At 42.8% G+C, this 19,751-nt stretch overlaps 1 protein-coding gene across 2 annotated transcripts in view; it reads left to right on the top strand.

The window, feature by feature from the left end:
• The window catches only part of LOC306939907 (CD209 antigen-like protein A), an 85,551-nt gene that overhangs the window by 55,090 nt on the left and 10,710 nt on the right, over positions 1–19,751 (top strand). The window lies entirely within an intron of this gene.

Genomic DNA, 19,751 nt, shown 5'->3' on the forward strand with positions numbered 1-19,751 from the left:
TGTAATTGAATCTATGTTCAATAAAGCTGTTGAATGATAAAAGGGAAAATATCAGTTATAATGCTCGTTATTAATGTCATTATTCGCACAGAATCACAGATAAAACACGTTAAACATTCTTAAAGTAGTATAATGCGGTGTAATGTTTTCTGTCAGAAAGAAAGTGTGTGTATGTTGTGTGTGTGTGCGTGCGTGCGCATGATCCAGTGTAGTTTATTTTATTATCACCAACAATAAAATGCACTTATTTATAATAAATAACTGACCAATTAACCAACAAATTAAAACTGACTTTGCCACAGGCATTTTAAAGCCCCATTTGCAATATTGAATCAAAAAGTAGGCTTTGCTGCCACGTTGTGGTAATAACGGTACATTGCAGAATTCAAAATGTCATCAGTTATACACAGTGACAATACTAGGCTGGTAGGCCACAGATAAAAATCTATTTCAAAAGTATTTTCACAGGCCTTTCACAGGCCTACTCCGTTACAACAAGTAAAAGTCCGCAATTTAAAATGTATTGGTATGGCACCAAAATGTACTTAAATGACAACTTTAGTTTTTTTCAACCAAGGTTCATGTTTTAGGTTGTTATTAGAGAAAGTAAAAGATGGAGTGTTAATTGTCTCCACCAGGCCGAAGGCATGGGGAAAGAGTATGTTTTGCACTCCGTCCGTGTGTGTGTGTGTGTGTGTGTGTGTGTGTGTCCGTCCTTCCTTCCTTCCTTCCTTCCTTCCTTCCTTCCGTCCGTCCGTTATCAGCTAATCTCTGGCACCGTTGGCCCGATCCGTGCCAAACTTTGCACACACACTCCCTGGATGCCAACGACGAACCTCTGCCCCAAATATTCCTCAACGACCTGTTATAGCGCCACCATGAGGCCGATTTAGGCAAAACGCATTTCTGTACATTACTCGTACACATTTTATCCATACATTAGTCCTGTACCTGCCTGTAGACCTTCTCGCAATTTGGTGTTGGGGGAATTTCTCACTTGAACTGAGTCAATGGGTCCCTAGACATGAAAAATCAACGAGGTGCTCGTCCGCCATAGTGCCACGAATGGCGCAATGGCCACATCAAATATGGCCGCCATCGGCTATGATGAAAATACAACTTTTTTGTTTCTGGGTGTATTTGCACATGTAATACCTCCATCCTGACTAATTCAGGTATGTGGAATTCATTTCTGATACTATTTGAATCATTGTGGGTGATATTGACCTTGAAAGGTCATGGTCATGGTCATTTAGCTATTCCAAAGACATTGGCCATTGTTAGGAGTAAAAATAAGTGCAATAAGTCTATTTCAAATAATTCTGACATTTATAATTCATTTCTGATATTGTTTTGACCATTAAGGATCATCTTATCATTGAGGTATCAATATAAATCTTTTTATTCAATAACTCAATTACGATTTTTGTCTTTACTTTGTCTTATTTATTATATCAAAATACATGAACATACAAATATAACAATTCTAAATGTCCCTCTTTAACTTTTATTTTAATTGAGTGCTTTAATTAGAATATAAGTATGCAGAAAAGGCTAAACACTTTGGAATGACGTTAAACATGGTAGATCCTCCGTGGCTGCGTCATTAGGTGAGTACTAGTTTAATGAATTGTTTAAGTTTCATAGTAACATTCATCATCAACAGGCTGTTGTTGATGCCCCCCTAGCCATGGTTCACATGACGCTCGTACTTCACGAGCATGACAGTCATGTTTCAGGGCTAATGCCCCCCCAAAATAACAGGTTACAGGATTCTCATTCTGTTACTGTCACTGGATGGCCGCCGTGCCATTTCTTATAAACTATGTAGTTCATACGTGGGTCCACGGTGGTGGTGGTGTTCATGCGCCGCGGTGTGCGCCGTGGAGAGGGCATTATGCGCGCTGCTGGCTGGTTGGAGCGCAGCGCAACAGCCTTTCTGTCCAGTCCTACGTGTATAGGCTGGCGATTGTGGCGAATTATATTCGTTAATAAAGAGAGAGCTGTAAAGGGGATATTGTCTATGGTCAGTTCATGGTGTGTATCATTCTCGTTTTTAACCATAGAGTTAATTAGGGCCGTAATAATGCGGCGCAATGACGGTAGGCAGTAGCCTAATAGCCTACAATGTAAACAACTTGCGCAAGCATTAAAAATGGGTTTTAATTGTCGGGTAACGGAAAATAACGGAAAATAATCTAACCTTTTACTTTTCTCAGAAGGTAATTTGTAACGGTAAGGGATTATTTTTATGGGCAGTAATCCAGTAACCTAACGACGTTACTTTCTAAAGTAACGATGCCCAACACTGATTATGTTATACTTTAGCTATTGAAAAATAGCAGATCTACAAGCTTAGTGCCGCGCTACGAGCTTGTAGTTCTGCTATTTTTGAAAAATCGCGAAAATGTGGCACAAATCTTTGAATATATATTCTTTCAGAGTGAGCGTTTTTAACTCAAATCTTTGTTTCTGGGGGAGTCCCTGGAACAACATATTTTCAGATGGGGGTCGGCGGCCAATTACATATATTTTTGCGGGTCCTTGACATGAAAATGTTTGAGAACGACTGACATAGAAACAACAGAAGGCATTTGTAGAATTGTCCTCAGCTAGGTCCAAATGGGTTAAACCTTAATTTGGCTTTTACTGATCATTTTCATTTCATTTCATTGTATTTCGCACATGAGTGTATCACAATACAGTACAAATCATAATAGATAACAATTCATTTGTCTTTCATACAGTCTCTGATTGCGGCGGAAGCCATGCAAGGTACCAACCAGCACATCGGGAGCAATTTGGGGTTCAGTGTCTTGCCCAAGGACAGTTCGACATGTAGCCAGGAGGAGCCGGGATTCGAACCGCCGACCCATGGATCATTGGACGACCTGCTCTACCTCTTGAGCCACAGTCGCCCATTACACTTGTTTACAAGAGGGTCCACCTTGTTCAATTCATCAAAACATTTAGAGACGTACAAATAGACACTACTATATAGCCAAAGAACAGAACAGGAATTCATCATAGAGGTAAAAATGGAAAAGAAAGAAAGAAACATACATTCAGATTTTACGGGGGCGAGTTTCGGATTGCAGCCGTCCGTAGGTGCCCTTTGAGAGCGGTTTTGAAGGAGTCAACATTTGCATGTCTTAATGACTGTTGGTAGGGCGTTCCACATTTTGGTGGCATAGGAATAGGATCGAAAAGAATTGAGTCCCTTGTTTGTGCCGAATCTGGGTTGTACATGGTTCGTTGCACTTCCTCTGGTGTTGTGGGTGTGGACTTTGTTAACATTAAAGGACAACTTTAGTTTTTTTCAACCAAGGTTCATGTTTTAGGTTGTTAGAGAAACAAAACAATTATTTTTTTCATTTGCTGTTTTCTTTCGTTTTAGGGATTTTAGCTGTTTTTGACAGGGGGCGGGGGCATTCGAGCATGGGGCTAAATATGTATTTTTTTACAAAATTTTATAGCGATTTCTTTTTTAATTATTTACTATAGTCCTAATAAACCCCAGGAAATTTCATCTGGCCACAAAACATCACGAGATCTACTGAATGTGTCAAACTGACATTGAGCCTGGCTTCCCCCCAGTAGGTTACCTTCACATTCAGTAGATCCTGTGATTTATTTGTGGCCAGATGTAATTTCCTGGGGTGTATCAGGACTATAGTAAATAATAATAAAAATAATAATAATATCTTGTAAAGAAAATACATATTTAGCACCATGCTCGAAAACGAAAGAAAGCAGCAAATGAAACAAAATAATAACACTCATCTTTTACTTTCTCTAATAACATCCTAAAACATGAAACTTAGTTGAAAAAAACTAAAGTTGTCCGTTAAGGAAGTATCTAGACAGGTAGTTATAGTTAGTTACTTTATTGACACAAATGTATAAAACATTGGGTCCAAACAATAATAAAAAACCCATGTGTGAGCTTGTAGATCTAAGCTCACATAACAACGTCGTTGTGAGCTTGTAGATCTAAGCTCACATAACGTCGTTGTGGGCTTGTAGATCTAAGCTCACATAACGTTGTTGTGAGCTTGTAGATTGGCTCTGTTTTCGGTTCAAATTAAGTGTTTCTTCCACCAGGTGGCAGTAAAGGGTTACAAGGAGGGGTTGTGTAAAGTTTGGTGACTCAACTATCTAGTCTAGACTACAAAACCTTGTTTCAACTGCACGCTTTAAAACAAATAGGCCTATAGGTCTACTGACAACGTAAACATTCAATGTGTTTTATATCAACAAGCTACAGCTGCTGAACAATGGACAAAACTCACAGCAAACCACATGAACATTTATTCATTAAACATGGAAACAAAACCGAAATGAGAGTAGCCTATAGGCTAGTAGCCACCACACCACAACGAGAGATGAACTTGTGGATTCTACAAAGAGCAGACGGACAATAAACAAAACCAACTGAAGAACAATGCAGGAGCAAAAGTCAGGGAGGAAGCGCCACTTCATCTTAGAAGGTAAGGCTCATCTAGAATATAAATACTGTTTAATTGAGTTTAAATGCTATGTGTTGCCGACATGACGTGTGTTGCTACTTATTGCGCAGCTGTGCACTTAATGAAGTTAATTATGCTGTTTGGCTGCTGGTGCTTGTAGGCCATAAATAAAATGCATAAATCACAAGCTTTGTAGATTAGACAGTTTCACTATTGCACATATAAGTTCTCATGTAGGATACAGTTGTTTATTTTGGGCAAGTTTTCATAGTAGTACCTGGATGGTGTTGTCATGGTTACCAACATGATAGAGAGAGAGACAGACTGGGGAAGAGGGGGAGAGAGAGAGAGAGAGAGAGGGGGAGAGAGAGAGAGGGGGAGAGAGAGAGACTGGGGGAGAGGGGGGGAGAGAGAGAGGGGGAGAGAGAGAGAGACTGGGGGAGAGGGGGAGAGAGAGAGAGGGGGAGAGAGAGAGAGAGACTGGGGGAGAGGGGGGGAGAGAGAGAGGGGGAGAGAGACTGGGGGAGAGGGGGAGAGAGAGAGAGACTGGGGGAGAGGGGGGGAGAGAGAGGGGGAGAGAGAGAGAGACTGGGGGAGAGGGGAGAGAGAGAGGGGGAGAGAGACTGAGAGAGAGAGAGAGATTTGATATTGTTTTCTGTTGTATTATAATTGTCTCCACCAGGCCGAAGGCATGGTGAGAGAGTATGTTTTGCACTCCGTCCGTGTGTGTCCGTCCGTGTGTGTGTGTGTGTGTGTCCGTCCGTGTGTCCTTCCGTCCGTCCGTTACCAGCTAATCTCCGGCACCGTTAACCCGGTCGATGCCAAACTTTGCACACACACTCCCTAGATGCCAACGATGAACCTCTGCCCCCCATTTTCCAGAACGGCCTGTTATAGCGCCACCATGAGGCAGCTTTTCACATTTGTTACCTAAAACTGCACCGATCTGCGTGAAACGTTGCATGCATACTCCCTAGAGGCCAAGGACAAACCTTTGACCTGCATTTTCTGCATCTGCCTTTTATAGCGCCACCAGGAGGCCGACTTTTGTAAAACACATTTTTGGATATTACTCCTCCAGATTCTGTCCAAAAATCTCACAAATCGTTACACAGTATCTCTATGGTCATGTGCTCAAGTCGGATCTGTCCCATATTTCATATTCCACCCTAATTGGCTATAATTGCCTTTCACAGTTTGCAAGATTGCCCCGTTTTTAACAAAAGCCTCAAATCATGAACACAGCATGCAATTAAGAATTCCTTTAAATGCATTGGAGAATATTTATCGCTTATAAAAAAGGAAGTGCAAGAAGCACCAACATCGTTGGTTTCAGTAATCCATCAAATGCAGCTTTTTTTTTTAAATTCAAGTGCAAACATGTACTGTAGCAGCATATATATAAATGTTTTCAATATCTATCTATCTATCTATGAATGCACCAAGTGTGTGTAATTGTCCAGAACCGCCCCAAAAAGGCCTCTGCCCGGGCTCTGGACCGGGCCCATGCGGCACCCAGCGTCCATATATGGAGCTCGCCTGTTCTGACCTCACAGCACTCCATATTTGGGCATGCCTGACACAGAACACAGAACTCCACAAGCTGGCTGCATATACTCCCTATTTGGGCATGCCTTACAAAGAACTCCATATATGGGCATAAAAGGGACTCGGGGGACGGACATAATATCTGGGTGGGGCATTCATTTCCAACTTGCATCGTTCCAAGTAGGTCAGTGCCCAATGGGCTGTAGAGGCCCTACGGGCACCGTTCTAGTTTATCAAAATTGGTGATCTACAAGCCCACAGCACATTGCAGCATGTTGAGAGCTTGTAGATCTGCTGCCCAAACTCTCCAAAGCCATGTGACCTTGTGGTTTTTACTCCACCACTGAAATTTGCCACTTTCAAGATGGTGATCTTTTTTAATGCATGTAGAATTTGTTTTTACCATCATTTATAGCAATAAAAGACAATATGTCTCAAAACACTGGCCAACAGTAAAATTATTGGCAACTAAATTAATATGAATTAGAAATTAAGACTGACAATGCTACTGATTGGTCCATTCTTCATTGGCTTGCAGTTAGTTATTGCATATAGCCAAAATGCAATAATCATATTAGGCTGGTCAGGATGGGGGGGAAAAGTTGTCCTTCAGTTGGCTGGCACACACACACACACACACACACACACACACGACAGGCAATCAATAGACAACGTGTTACAGCTGTTGTTTGCAGCGTTAGCAGGCAGCAGCTAGCTTGGCTAACGTAGTTCCACCACTGCTCTCTGTGACTCTGTCCCTCTCACGTGTGGATTTTATTTTGGTTAATTGAAGATGAAAACAGCAAAGCTTTTTATGGTTACAAGGTTAGTAGCCTATAATCCTTTATCCTTCCTGCAGTCAGTGCAGTGGCCCTCTCTCTGACTCCGTGTGTGTGTGTGTGTGAGAGAGGAGACGTCAGTGCAGAGTGTAGAGCGGAGCCGTGTCTGTCTACTCCTCCGGGAGTGGAGGCGGAGCACTGGGAGAGTCAGACACGCAGCTATACATCTCCTTACAACCGTACTCTACCGGATTTTCAATGAAAGTGGTTGTTTCACCATGTTTGCGCATTTATGAGAAATATAATAATCGGCCGTTTTTTTTTCTCGATAATTTGTTTTTAGCACCGATACCGATATTAATTAAAATCATGAATATCGAAGCCGATAATCGGCCGTGGCCGATTATCGGTCGATCACTAGAAACCATGCAAGGCACCAACCAGCACATCAGGAGCAATTAGGGGTTCAGCGTCTTGCTCAAGGACACTTCGACACTAACTCTGGGGGAGCCCGGGTTCGAACTGGCAACCTTGCGGTTACCATCCAGCCACTCTACCCCCGAGCCACCGCCGCCCGAGTGAGTGAGAGTGTAAATGTGTCAAACAGCTGGACAGCTACAGTACATCTGCTCCATGCACCTCCAACACTCTATATTTAGAGTTATAATTCAACCCTGGAAAACTCACCTAAACACCCTGTAAACAAATACTAGGAGACTTGTAGCATTTATATTTTTAAGACTTGAATGCTACAAACAGGAAGGTAGGAGCGCACACCAGTAGTGGGGAGGTGCTGACCGCAGGAGATAACTATGACTATGAGAGAGGCCGCACACACACACACACACGGACGGACGGACGGACGGACGGACGGACGGACGGAGTGCAAAACATACTCTCTCCCCATGCCTTCGGCCTGGTGGAGACAAAAAGCATAAATCACAGACTAGCTCTGGTCCATAGCCTTCTACTGCTTCTACGATTCTGAATCGTAGAAGGCTATGGACCAGAGCTAATCACAGACATGCTTGGTTGTGTATTTAGAAGAACGTTGTGTGATTTGTGGTGCACATTTGTTTACATTATATTAGCTGTGGCCATATTGAGTTGTCATGAATGTCTGGTTGTTCTGCTCTTGGTCTCATTGGAATATATTTCTATTAAAATAGAAATTGAGGGGGAAAATAGCGGATCTACAAGCTTTGTAGATTAGACAGTTTCACTATTGCAGATATAAGTTCTCATGTAGGATACAGTTGTTTCTTTTGGGCATGTTTTCATAGTAGTACCTGGATGGTGTTGTCATGGTTACCAACATGATGATGAGAGAGAGAGAGCGAGAGAGAGGGAGGGGGAGAGAGAGAGAGACAGACAGAGAGAGAGACTGAGAGAGAGAGAGACTGAGAGAGAGAGAGAGAGGGGGGGGGGGAGAGAGGGGGAGAGAGGGGAGAGAGGGGGAGAGAGGGGGGAGAGAGAGAGAGAGAGAGACTGAGAGAGAGACTGAGAGAGAGAGACTGAGAGAGAGAGAGAGACTGAGAGAGAGAGAGAGAGGGGGAGAGGGAGAGACAGAGACAGAGAGAGAGAGAGAGAGAGAGAGACAGAGACAGAGAGAGAGAGAGAGATTTGATATTGTTTTCTGTTGTATTATAATTGTTTCTGTTTTTGCTGCATTTGATGCTTTCAATGCTGTAGTTCTACCAGTGTTGATTTTCACAGATTGTTTTTATTTATTTGGTTTTACGGCGGTGGTGGCTCGGGGGTAGAGTTTCCGGATGGTAACCGCAAGGTCACCAGTTCGAACCCGGGCTCCCTTACCCCCTTTTTGAAACTAGCTCCTTGCCACTCGCCCTACACACTTCCACTTGGTTTGAGCATACATATATAAATCATAGAGACGGCACTGGATGGGAGGGGAATCCCAGTGCCGTCTCTATGCTTTATATATCTATGCTCAAACCAAGTGGAAGTGTGTAGGGCGAGTGGCAAGGAGCTAGTTTCAAAAAGGGCCTGCAGAGTTAGTGTCGAAGTGTCCTTGAGCAAGACACTGAACCCCTAATTGCTCCTGATGTGCTGGTTGGTGCCTTGCATGGTTTCCTCTGCCATCGGTGTGTGAATGGGTGAATGAAATGCACAATCTATGTAAAGCGCCTTGGATAAAGGCGCTATATAAATGCACCATTTACTCATATAGCCTTTTGAATAAAACTTGTTTTAGTCATATTTTAGTCAACTCAAATGTTTTTTTTTTAGTCAACTAAATAATCTAATTATCATAAGATATTTGACATCCAAAATACATTTTGGCAGGCCTTGGTGGTGTCGTAATGCCTGATTATGCACTTGGTTGCATGCTGAAAATAGCCGATCTACAAGCTCAGTGTGAGCTTGTAGATGTGAAAAAAGGCAATGCTGGTGAACTGTACAGGGCATGGCAGATGTCTTCGTGATGCTACAAGCTCATTGTGAGCTTGTAGATCTGCTAGTTTCAGCAGATTGCAGAATTATGCGGAATGTCCCATTTCACAATGCATACAAATCATTTGAAAATAGCAGATCTACAAGATCACAATGCATTGCAAAGTGACACATTGTGAGCTTGTAGATCTGCTAGTTTCAGCAGAATTATGCAGAATGTCCGTTTCACAATGCTCTGGGACAGTGGTGGAAAGTAACTAGATACATTTACTTGTATTACTTAAGCTCACCACTCCTGAATGAAGTGTCTGGTGCTGGGACTCTGGTGCAACGCACAGGTCCTGGGCCTGGTGAGAGCAGGAGTGGACCTGGTGAGGCGTATAGGGGCCCGGACAGGAGACAACCCACAGAGCCTAGTCCTTCCATGCACCAGAAGCGTCCCTCCCAGCCCTGGCAGAGTAGTTCCGGAGTGGTTCCAACGGATTGTGTGGCCCTGGTTTTGCCCTAGTGGGACGTAAGTCGGGACTTGATCACCCCGGCTGGGTAACCCAAGTGAGGGGTATGATGTTCGAGAGGATACGTCCCAGGTGCATCCATGCAATGTTTTTTTGTTATAAGTACTGTACTTAATTACAATGTTGAGGTGTTTTTTTTTTGTTGAGTATTTCCAATTTCCTATTAGAACATAGTTCAGCTGTTGGAGAGGAGCTCATCAATGTCAAATGTTTCCATCGATAAATCTAAATAAATCTAAACGGAGGAGAGTGTAAATGTGTCAGCTGCAGTACATCTGCTCCATGCACCTCCAACACTATATTTAGAGTTATAATTCCACCCTGGTATACTCACCTAAACACCCTGTAAACAAATACTAGGAGACTTGTAGCATTTATATATTTAAGACTTGAATTATTTACTATTTACATTTAGAGGCCAATATTGTACCATCATTACAGTATACAATATAGTAACTTCCTCCACTGGTGATGTCATCATCACTGTGTAATTCTGTACGGCTGCCTTTTCAGAACTTCTCATTTGAAGTCATTTACATATAATTATATTTAAACAGCGACTGGTATTGTCCAGATATGGACTAGTATGTAAATATCTGACGTTGTTCCTTATCTGTTGACCTACATTTAAAGAAGTCCAAACTCAGGGATGTTTATTATTCAACTGCACATCCTGTACATTAATGTAGTTACTAAAGTGAACTCTTTATCATATGAGGTACAGCAGTTTATATCAACTCCCTGGTGTCACAAACACAACATTGATGTGATCAATTCTACATGTTGAAATGTAACAGTAATTTACAGTAATTAGAGTTCATGTACTGTTTTATCCATAACATTCACTGTTTTAAAGGACCACTTCACCACTTTTCAACCTATCTTCATATAATTGGTCCTCAATCATGATAAAATGGCACAATGTCTTTCTACTCAGTCTAGGCTGTGGACAGTTCAGAAACCCGTCCACCAGTGACATCATCGATGGGGAATCCAAGCTAATATATACTGCAGGCTTTCTAGTCCTGAAAAGTTGCAATGCGAAAATGGAAGCCATCGTTCTCACGGTAATACAACTCCAAACATTTTTGTAAAGAAATCTTATTAAAAATAAATCCGCCTAACGATGATTTCACTGGTGGACGGGTTTCTGAACTGCCCACATCCCTCCTATGAGACACAGACTGGGTTCTGAACTGCCCACAGCCCTCCTATGAGACACAGACTGGTTTCTGAACTGCCCACAGCCTTCCTATGAGACAGACTGGTTTCTGAACTGCCCACAGCCCTCCGACACAGACTGGTTTCTGAACTGCCCACAGCCCTCCTATGAGACAGACAGGTTTTTGAACTGCCCACAGCCCTCCTATGAGACACAGACTGGTTTTTGAACTGCCCACAGCCCTCCTATGAGACACAGACTGAGTAGGAAAAAATGGTGCAATTTTATCATGATCATTAGTGAGGACCAATTATATGAAGATAGGTTGAAAAGTGGTGAAGTGGTCCTTTAAGCTCTGTCCACACGTACAAGGGCATTTACAAATAAACATAGCTGTGTGTGTGTGTGTGTGTGTGTGTGTAGGGGGGGGGGGGGGTTCATCCACGCAAACCAGTTTTGACGAAAAATCGACTACCTTTTTCCACTGACAAACTAAATGGAAACTAAATAAAAACTATATGATGACTAAAACTAAGACTAAATATACTGACTGAAATAAAATGTTAGGAAGGGACTAGTGGACAAGAGATCCAGTATAAGTCCTTTTACAATTAGTTGCATGCTGAAAATAGACGATCTACAAGCTCAGAGGTTGTGGGCTTGTAGATCGGCTATTTTCAGCAAGTTATGCCGTCATTACGACGGCATCAAGGCCTGCCAAAATAAATTTTGTTCGACTAAATCAACTGTAGATCTAGTCGACTAAAATCTTATATTTAGTCGACTAAAACTAGACTAACACATTACTAAATGTGCGACTAAAATGTGACTAAAACTACATGAAAACTATTCAAGAGACTATGACTAAAACTAAAATCAAAATTTGCTGTCAAAAACAACACTGACGGAAACACATTTCTGGCCATCTTTGAGAATCTTTGAGAATTATTAGTGAGGACCTATTATATGAAGATAGGTTGAAAAGTGGTGAAGTGGTCCTTTAACTGTAACAAACTGATTTGGACCAAACCCAGTTTCATCACAAACACTTTATTGATCTATCTGTCTGTGGTGTTAAAATGGAACAGATGGCTGTTATTCATTGATTACATGTTACATTACATAGTCTCCCCTTTATCTGAATAATGGAAATATGAATTATCCTCTTGAACCCCAGCATGACTATTATGGGGGGAACATTTCCCAAAATAGCAGATCTACAAGCTCATTGTCTATTTGAAACCCCCCACCCTCACCCCCCCACAGGCGGGTGGTAGCTCCAGGACCACAAAGGGTTAATCAGGTGCTGCACATACACAACTATTACTAGTTAATGCATAACTCTAGAAAACTATTTCACAAATCCAATAGGCTGTTACCCCACATGTACGGTCGTCCCATTCTCCATTATAAAACACAGCACAGTCTTGTCCTTCCCCACGGTCATTAGGCTGACCAGGCTTCCAGTACCTGTAGAAGGAGAAACATTAATACATTACAATACCTTCACAACAAGGATTTCATCTGAATGTTTAGTTTTTTTTAATCATGACTTCAAATTATATTACATTATATATTTACGTACAAATTAACTGGACAATGAAATAGACAACGGATACAGAGTAACTGTTGTATTATAGCCTTTGATTCCATTTAGAAATAAATATAAAGAGGAAATAATGTGAAATGTAGTTTGCTGAAAATAAATGTAGTTAAAATGTTTTCTTTAACCCATTCTGGGCGGGAACCCCTCTTGGGGTTCTGTAATACTGTATGTACAGTATTACAAAAATTAAAAAAATGTGATGCTGCTATATAATTATTTTAAGTTTCTCAGAAAACTTAGGTCAGTATTTAGAAGGTGTTTATAGAATCGGCCTCAGTAGAATAATGAAGGTAAAGTCTTACGTTGTGGTCAGTGGTGTTCCATCCACCCACTTCCACACTTGTTCTGTCTCTCTGTCGGTCAGTCCAAACCACACAACATTGTCTCTGCCAACGAGTCCGTCAACAAAGTCCTGGACAGACAAGAGGCTGGTTACTGAAGTACAATCTGTACAATACTAGATGTGTGTCTCAACTAGATGGAGTAGGTTACAGCACACACACACACACACACACACACACACACACACACACACACACACACACACACACACACACACACACACACACACACACACACACACACACACACACACACACACACACACACACACACACACACACACACACACACACATTTTAATCATTTATTTATGTCCACATAAGAGATACAATACAAGGACACAAATATTTACAAGGTGCTGTACAGAGTGCAATCAGCAAATCCCGGACAAATACCCACACACCCTTCAGGGGTACAAGTAACAGCCTCTTCGCCATATTTGGCGGCAACCGATAGTAGAAGAGATTGCACAGAATTTCGCGAGCCGTTTGGCTGCTTTTTTTGGCATCCCAAGTTGTTGGAAGCCTCTTACAACCAGACTGTGTACGTGTCCTAGGCTGCCGAAAATAAACACAAGTAGATTGCACAACAGTCCTGTCAAAACTTGACTATTGTAACTCTCTCCTTACTGGCCTACCGGCATGTGCACTGAAGCCTCTCCAACTGATCCAAAATGCCGCAGCTCGCTTGGTCTTCAACCAGCCAAAATTCTCACATGTCTCCCCCCTGCTCCGCTCCCTGCACTGGCTCCCGGTCGCTGCCCGCACAGAATACAAAACTCTGATGTTGGCATTTAAAGCAACCAAAGGTATGGCTCCCCCATATCTTGCCAGCATGATTGAACCCTACAAACCCTCCCGCGCACTCAGATCAGCCAACGCAGGGAAGCTGGAAGTACCCTCACTAAAAACGCCGGGACAACGCTCCACACGTCCCAAACTCTTCTCCCTTCTGGCCCCAAAACTGTGGAATGCACTTCCCGTTGCAATCAGAACTGCAGCATCACTCCCGATCTTCCGCCGTAGTCTGAAAACCCACCTTTTCAGACTCCATCATGGCCCATAGCACTTACCCTACCCCCCTTAGACAGCACTTCTTAGACTTATATAGCATTTGAAACAGACTTATAGCATGTCATGTAGACAGCACAATAAGTGCATTGTATGTAGTCATAGCACTTCATAGTATATATGCAGTGATGTAAATAGGTTTTCAATGTAATGAGTCCCGGGATGCAGGGGTGGTCTTTTAGATGAGTCCCAGGGACATTTGATGAGTCCCACTTCAGCGACGTTTAAGAGTCATATTTTGCCATTTTTACAAATTGCAGCATTTAACTCCCATTTCATCTTATATGGTTATAATGTGGTTATATTCATGTAGAAAACGAAGAAGAAATTATTATTATAACTAAAGCTAGCAAAATAAATTAGAATTAAAAAAAAAAGCTCTACATTCATACTACATACATATTTCATATGCTTTTGGCTATATGAAATCTATAATAATTCTGCCAGTTTTAACTGTAAATAATGTTTTTATGACACATTACACAATACATACAAAATAAAAATGAATGCTACAAAACTAACCTGGAGATTAAGTAGAAGCAGTCATGGAGGAGGTAGGCTGTGCACAGCAGCACACATGTTAGATTTAGAAAATAGGGTTGCTAATATGTTTTGTGGCCCTGCAGTTGGCTTTGGCACTTCTTTTTTGGGGGGGTGGGGGGGGGGCATGTTAATGTGTGGTGGCACCGGTCCACAACGCACAACATACAACAGTATCGGCGTTTGTTACAGTACACAAAATGTGTGTTTCCCATTCAATCGGGTCTACTCTGTTTGTCATGCTCAAAAATGTTCGCCTGTCTTTCTGTCGGAGGCAGCGCCGTGTAGATGAGAGAGTTGCGACAACCCCGTTCACTGTTTATTCACGGAGCTTCATGAGTCACTGAACGGTATGTTGTCGTCACTCTCTCTCTCTAAACGGCTCTGGTCTCCAGGCTGCGCTCCGCTCAGCGCTCGTCTCTGAGCAAGATGGCGGCGCCCGTCAGACTGTTGTTGTTAACTAGTGGTTCTACAACGAGTCCTACGTGGATTTTATAGTTTATAACGTAGGATGAGGTCGCATGCGGCCATGCAAAATGATCGTGTCCGTAGATTATTTGTTTTACCGCATTTATTTTCTCCGCGATTTCTTTTCCACGTGGATTATTATTACTGTACGCTGAGTACAGTAGTGCATCCCGTGGACGCAGAGGTTTTTTTGAAGTGCGGCCCAAAACTATAAAGTGCGTTTTGGGACGCAAAACGCACCCTATTTACATCACTGTATATGTACAGCATAGTATAGCATATATGTATAGTTTATATGTATAGTGTCATTATAGAGATATGTTCTAGTTATAGTTTATATGTATAGTGTCATTATAGAGATATGTTCTAGTCACGTTCTTAGCTTACGCATGTTTCGCGATAAATGCATTTTACATATGTGATGTATTCCCATGCTTTTTGTTCTTGCTTAATGTAAATCGCTCTGGATTAAGAGCGTCTGCTAAATGCCTAAATTGTAAATTGCACCTATAGCGTAGTTCAATGATGGTCTGGAGGAGCGGCTGGTACTTAATGACTTTGGTCATAAAGGCTTCCTCTAAGCTAGAATCAAAGGTGCAGGCCATTTCAAGAATGAAAACTGATCTGTTCTCTTCATTGACCACAACAACATCTGGTGTGTTAGCAGATAGATGTGCAAAAAAATCTGTATTTTCAGTACAGAGTTGAAACATGGAAGTTTTGACACAGGAATGTTTGTACATTCTCACAGACAGTGCAAAATGTTTAGATATGTCCTTTGTTATGAGATCAACTATTCTGTCGTGGCGTGCTATGTAAAGCCCTTTATAGGCATAACAGCCATTCAGAATGTGTGACATGATTTCTGTAACAAGCCCTGTGGTGTGATGCAAGCAATGAGGTGCATGGGTGGAGGGAAACCAGAGGGAAAGGTTGAGTCTGGTGGGAAGGATCTGTAGTCTGGCTTTTACTGTAAAGGTGATAATGTCCTCATTGAGAGCTGTGTTCCTTATAAATGAATGGGAAACAGAATGGTCAGCATGGGGAAGGCAAGCCAGTTTCCCCTGGAGTTTGAGTCCAGTCCAGTGTTGTTGTTGCCGATGTTGGAACATATCCAACAGGGTCCGCCGGGCACCCTTAGGTGTCAACAGGTGGGTGTCAACTGAACCGGTTCCCATTGGGAACCGACCGGTGGAAAAGAACTGAACCGGTTCCCATTGGGAACCGACCGGTGGAAAAGAACTGAACCGGTTCCCATTGGGAACCAACCGGTGGAAAAGAACTGAACCGGTTCCCATTGGGAACCAACCGGTGGAAAATAACTGAACCGGTTCCCATTGGGAACCAACCGGTGGAAAATAACTGAACCGGTTCCCATTGGGAACCAACCGGTGGAAAAGAACTGAACCGGTTCCCATTGGGAACCATCCGGTGGAAAAGAACTGAACCGGTTCCCATTGGGAACCAGCCGGTGGAAAAGGGGCCTCAGTGTCACACACACAGTACACACTCCACACGGCCGGCCCGAGGCAGACTAATTAACTATACAGCTGTGGGTAGATGCGCGTGTTTAGGCTTCGTAGTACTGTGGTGTCGGCCGTGTCGCGCAACATGCAGAGAGACAGCGCGCTGCTGACCTCACAATGACCTGGGCTGGCCTGCCTGGAGGGCGGGGGGCAGCAGCCGAGCAGGAGAGCAGGAGAAATAAAGTTGGCTGGAATCTTGCTGGAAAAGAAAACAGCTTCAGGCAGATGCCTCCAAATGTGCCAAAGTAACGGACCTATTTAAGAGTGCAGGTCCCTCCCAGCACATCAGCAGCCGACAACACAACAACAGGTTTAAGAGTGCAGGTCCCTCCCAGCACATCAGCAGCCGACAACACAACAACAGACCTATTTAAGGCCTCACTCAGATCTTTACTGCATTGCTGTATGCTTTTGGATGAATGTTGTGTAGTGTCATGGCCGCCCCAATGCATTTCCAATGGGAGTCACATGGTTTGACACAACATTGTGTTGTATGAGGGGGAGGGGCGCAGTCGAAACACAGCTGAAAGCCATACAACAGCTTGTAGTCCAAAATGTAGTCCAAAAACCATGTGACTCCCATTGGAAATGCATTGGGGCGGCCATGACACTCACAACATTGACAGCGGCCATGACACTCACAGCATTCACAATGCAGTAAAGGTCTGAGTGAGGCCTAAGGCCTCACTCACACGGTCGCAACACTGCATTGCTGTTGTGAGTGTCATGGCCGCCCCAATGCATTTCCAATGGAGGTCACATGGTCTGTTGTAACAACAGCAATGCAGTGCATTAAAGGTGTGAGCTCAGGCTGAGCTCACACCTGTAATGCGCTTGTTGGATGAATGTTGTGTAGTGTCATGGCCGCCCCAATGCATTTCCAATGGAGGTCACATGGTTTGACACAACATTGTGTTGTATGAGGGGGAGGGGCGCAGTCGAAACACAGCTGAAAGCCATACAACAGACCATTTGACCTCCATTGGAAATGCATTGGGGGCGGCCATGACACTCACAACAAAAATCAGTGTTGCGACCGTGTGAGCTCAGCCTAAGAGTGCAGGTCCCTCCCAGCACATCAGCAGCCGACAACACAACAACAGGTGGGCACGGTGGAAACTTAAAAGCACGTTCAAAATGGCTAAATAGCGGCTGATGCATTTGGCAACACAGTCCAACACTTTATAATGAGGACAAATACTTTGTAGTCCAACTCCTTATAATGCATGCTGAATGCACAATAATTCTTGTATTGTTACTTGTTGTTCATCAGCAATTTATCAATATCAAGTCACTATCAAGGTTATAATATAGTTAACTAAAACTAACTAAAAAACGAAAACTAGAATTAAAAAAACATTTTAGTTAACTGAAACTAAAAAATAAATAAAAACGATAACCACACACACACACACACACACACACACACACACACACACACACACACACACACACACACACACACACACACACACACACACACACACACACACACGAGGAGGTTTAAGACAATATATCACTGTGTGTAATGTTGTTACGGTAGAGGATTGTTAACAGCTGTACTGTAATGTGACAAAAAACACATCGACTGATGATGATTGTGATTAATTAAATACTTACTGCGAGTGTAACCAGAGGCGTATCTACAATAAGGCGAGGGCAGGCGTCCGCCTGTCCAAATCCATTTCTGGCCTGGCCAAAATCCATACAATGAGAAAAAAAGAGGACAAAAACAAGACATGAGAACTATTAATGGACAGCTGATTGGCCGTCGCGGTAGAGTGCGACCCTCAATCACCCATTGGAATGTAAATGCAAGCCTTTCAGCCTTTGTATCCTACTCGTCTGGCAGGTATATCTCTTTGAAAACCTTTAGTGCTACGATTGTGCGCGGGGAGACGACAATTAACACATCTTGCCTGTCCAAAATGTAATTCTTGCCTGCCCAAAATGTAATTCCTGGAAACGCCACTGAGTGTAACACAGCTTTTTATGAACTGAGCAGTGGAAGCATTTCAACAAACTTAGCTTGACAATATTTATTATTATTCCAGTCTCTTGATTAACAATTCTACTGACCTTTCAACAATGCATCCTGGGATAGGTGTTAAAACGCCACAGATCACATGAAGTGAACCTTCAGGCCTGATTTCTCAACTCCCTGTATCTCTGCAAGACATTACTCTATAAGCCATATATTCAGAACCTGAATAACCAATGTGTCAATTTGTAGCTATGATTCCCTGCTTTCATGAACAAGAAAAAGAATCCACAATGACAGATTGACAGTCCTAAAGAAATGAGTCACATTTAGAGGTTAGATTTGAAATTAGAGTAAACATGATTATACTTAGTTGCATAACAGTGTCATCCACCAACAAATAGCTGATCTATAAGCTCAACCTGTGTCGCAGTGTGACTCGTTGTGAGCTTGTACATCTGAAATTCTTTTGGTTTAGGCTTACAGTTAAATATGGCAAAATACGTACAGTATATGACAAATGTTGATGTCCCCAACATGTATATCAATACAAACGTTATGTTGATGTCCCCATGTATATCAATACAAACGTGTTGATGTCCCCATGTATATCAATACAAACGTTGATGTCCCCATGTATATCAATACAAACGTTGATGTCCCCATGTATATCAATACAAACGTGTTGATGTCCCCATGTATATCAATACAAACATGTATCTATTATACAAGTGAAAACATGTACGCAACCCAATACCCAAAGTCACCAGCTACTACGCCACTGACACGCTGGGTGCCGACACGCTGGGAGCCGAAGCAGGAGCAACACACACTGCAACAACACACTAACACGTCACACACTTACCCTCCGCGTCGTTCGGCCGCTATCTCCTCATGTCGCGCCGCACGCCCACACTCAACACCACCCGCGTAAAAATTGTCATCGCACTGCCACTAAAGCCGGCTCCCGTCCACACTCGCAAACAATATCAATATCAATAATAAACACAAACACGCCACAAGCACCGACACCCCCGCCTAATTTGTTGCCACGTCTATGAAAACAAGCACAGAAAAAATGCCATTCAACACGCTACTTACACACACTACCACTCGCTTACAATACGCGGACCTGGCAACACTACATTCCCTCTCCCATTTGCTCAAAGCCCACCACGTGACCCACACAGGGAGGGAGACGATTGCGTGATGCTTCTATGTACAGGATTCTATAGGTCACCACTTTTGGTGTGACACACACACGGCTTCTGTTTACTATGCGTTGTCAACACGTGCTGAGTTGACAAACATTGACAGATTTCGGAGAAGA

This window comes from Electrona antarctica (genome assembly GCF_951216825.1).
Source record: "Electrona antarctica genome assembly, chromosome: 16".
Taxonomy (NCBI): Eukaryota; Metazoa; Chordata; class Actinopteri; order Myctophiformes; family Myctophidae; genus Electrona; species Electrona antarctica.